Source organism: Piliocolobus tephrosceles, unplaced genomic scaffold (assembly GCF_002776525.5).
Source record: "Piliocolobus tephrosceles isolate RC106 unplaced genomic scaffold, ASM277652v3 unscaffolded_21447, whole genome shotgun sequence".
Lineage (NCBI taxonomy): Eukaryota > Metazoa > Chordata > Mammalia > Primates > Cercopithecidae > Piliocolobus > Piliocolobus tephrosceles.
This window is the reverse complement of record NW_022303696.1, coordinates 1742-5092: the sequence shown is the minus strand read 5'-3', so window position 1 is coordinate 5092 and position 3351 is coordinate 1742. Positions and strand designations below refer to the sequence as shown.

General features: G+C 44.1%; 1 pseudogene across 1 annotated transcript; it reads left to right on the top strand.

Annotated features, from left to right (window-relative positions):
• The first annotated feature begins 1353 nt into the window (after positions 1 to 1353).
• LOC111524815 lies at positions 1354 to 2545 on the top strand (annotated as a pseudogene). The gene has a single exon (XR_003307741.1). The product of XR_003307741.1 is annotated as a UPF0690 protein C1orf52 pseudogene (transcript).
• The last annotated feature ends 806 nt before the right edge of the window (positions 2546 to 3351 follow it).

Genomic DNA, 3351 nt, shown 5'->3' with positions numbered 1-3351 from the left:
GTCAGGCTGGCCTCTGTGGGAAAGAGAGTTTCTGGGATGCCAGATGAGTTGGTCTCCCCTGTGTGACACCCATAGGGAGCCAGGTGTGGCCTCTGAGGAGAAAAGTCTCCTTGTTGCCTTCATATCTTTATGCCCCCAGAGCATAACAGCTCCAGGCATGCCATAGGTTGCTGGGGGAAATAACACTCCTTTGAAGCAGTGGAGTGTAATCAAACATCGGGGCTTCTCCTGAAACCCACTCCCACCCATTTCAGACCTGATAAGTTAAAGATCTTAAGTAGTTGAGACTTAAGTAGTTTGCTCGAGGAAATTCACAGAAACCGCCACTGCTATATATCTTATTGAATGGCTCCTGAGTTCATTCACTGATTAATCCTTTTCCTCATCCCTTCCTACCCCTCCCCTTTGCCCTAAGAACAAAGAGCTTGTAAACCAGTAAATTGGGTGGAGGCGGAGAGCTCCAGGCGTGAGCAAGCCTCCTACTCTCCGGTTGCGGTCCGCTGGACCCGCCTTTTAAACTGTTATTCTGTCTCTTTCTAATTCCTTTGTCTCTGCTGGGCTCTGGATACCCGCCGGGTGGTGTGGGGCTGGTTTCCCCGACCTCAGGTGACCCGCCTGCCTCGGTCTCCCAAAGTGCTGGGATTACAGGTGTGAGCCACCACACCCGGCCTTTTTTGTTTGTTTGTTTGTTTGTTTGTTTTGATACAGAGTCTCGCTCAGTCACCAGGCTGGAGGGTAGTGGCTAGATCTCGGCTCACTGCAACTGCCTCCCGGGTTCAAGCGATTCTTCTGTCTCAGCCTCCCAGTAGCTGGAACTAGAGACCCGCCACCACGCCCAGCTAATTTTTTGCATTTTTTAGTAGAGAGGGGGTTTCACCATGTTGGCCAGGATGGTTTCCATCTCTTGACCTCGTGATCTGCCTGCTTCAGCCTCCTAAGTGCTGGGATTACAAGCGTGAGTCACCCTTCCGGCTGAAATTTCTTTTTTTTGGAGCCTTGCTCTGTCGCCCAGGCTGGAGTGCAGTGGCGTGATTCGGGCTGACTGCAAGCTGCCCCTTCAGGGTTCATGCCATTCTCCCACCTCAGCCTCTGGAGTAGCTGGGACTACAGGCGCCCGCCACCACGCCTGGCTTATTTTTTGTTTTTGTATTTTTAGTAGAGACGGGGTTTCACCGTGTTAGGCAGGGTGGTCTTGGCTAGTCTGGATCTCCTGACCTCGTGATCCGCCCGCCTTGGCCGCCCAAAGTGCTGGGATTACAGGCATAAGCCACCGCACCCGGCCTGAAAATTCTCACTTTTTAAAAATATTTCTAGGGCTTCTGGCGGAGTACTGGGTCGTCGCTCGCAGCCGTCATGGCAGCGGAGGAGAAGGACCCTCTGAGCTATTTCGCGGCATACGGGAGCAGCAGCTCAGGCTCCTCGGACGAGGAGGGTAACATCGAACCGGAGGAGACGAGTCGCAGAACCCCGGATCCGGCGAAGTCGGCTGGCGGCTGTAGGAACAAGGCGGAGAAGCGGCTCCCGGGACCGACGAGCTGTTTAGGAGCGTGACTCGCCCGGCCTTTCTCTACAATCCACTCAACAAGCAGATAGACTGGGAGAGGCACGTCGTCAAGGCGCCTGAGGAGCCTCCAAAGGAATTCAAAATATGGAAGTCAAATTATGTACCACCTCCTGAGACCTACACCACTGAGAAGAAGCCTCCTCCTCCAGAGCTTGACATGGCAATAAAATGGTCTAACATATATGAGGACAATGGTGATGATGCCCCACAGAATGCTAAGAAAGCTAGGCTTCTACCGGAAGGGGAGGAGACGTTGGAATCAGATGATGAAAAAGATGAGCATACTTCTAAAAAGCGCAAAGTAGAGCCAGGAGAACCAGCAAAGAAGAAAAAGGAGAAACAAATGACTACAATTTCTGGACTGCTAAACTTGTTGAAATGTTTCTTTGGACAGATTAAGTTTATATTGTGGGTTATTATACCACATCTCCAAGAAAGTGCATACGTTAATGAACTAATAAGTATTGCCTCAAGAACTTTCCACTGTAGAATTCTTTTTTTATTTAAAACATGTATGTATTTAAAACTCAACTGGTGACTTGTGATTGTGAAATTGATAACACTTGGATGCATTCTTGCTCTCACAGAATTGGTGACATGCTTTTGAGAGTTTTGTCACATGTTGACATGCCAATGTCCTATAAACCTATTATAAAGGAATATATTTTTAAAGTAAATATATTATAATGTCCTGTGAACTTGTAGGGTGCTTTTCAACAGTCTTTGTACAGTGTAAATAGATCATGGAAATAAAATTGCTTATTCCATATTACTATTACTGCATAACATTAACATTTGAATGTTTGTCTGTGACAAGTACCCTATTTGTTGTGTGACATTTTAAGTTGTAATAAGAAGTATTACCATTTAAAGAGTGCCTCCTGTGTTCCAGGTGCTTTGTGCATGTTTTCTCTGATCCTTAAACAACCTAGCAAAGTGTTATTAGTATTCTCATTTTATAATAAAGAGTGCTTGAGTAGCTTGTCTAAAAAATATGTGTGTATATATATATTTCTACTCAGGCCAGGCGCGGTGGCTCACGTCTGTAATCCCAGTGCTTTGGGAGGCCAAGGTGGGGAGATCAGCTGAAGTCAGGAGTTCGAGACCAGCCTGGCCAACATGGTGAAACCCCGTGTCTACTAAAAATACAAAAATTAGCCAGGCGCACTGGCGGGCAGCTGTAATCACAGCTACTTGGGAGGCTGAAGCAGGAGAATTGCTTGAACTCAGGAGGCATAGGTTGCAGTGGGCTGAGATCTGTCACTGCACTCCAGCCTGGGTGACAGAGCAAGACTGTCTAGAAAATAAATAAATAAATAAAAAATATATGTAGTTTTTCAACATTTTAAAGGTTTCTGTAACTTTCTCAAGATTTTAGCATATAAAATATTTTATAAAGATTTAGAATGCATAATCTTTTTCTAAAATGCACAAATATGTTTCTGAAAAAAATTTTAGTTTTTTTTGTGTGGCACACAATGACATCTAATGAGAAACCTAAAGTTACATCAGTTAGAACATATCCTTTCCTTAATATACCATAAAGTAATAATAATTTGTAAAATATAATTTCTATTACTAAGAAATTGATTCTATATATAAATTTCTGAAGTAAAAGTATGTAGCTGTAGAGAATAATACCTATATATGGCCAGAATTATGTTTTTCTATATTACTAAAGTAATATTGGCAAAATTATTGACCTGAATTCAGATTTTTGGCTTTAATCATCATGCTTTTTTATTAGCACTTCCCTGAATTCATAAAAATAATCTTAGCTTGAATCT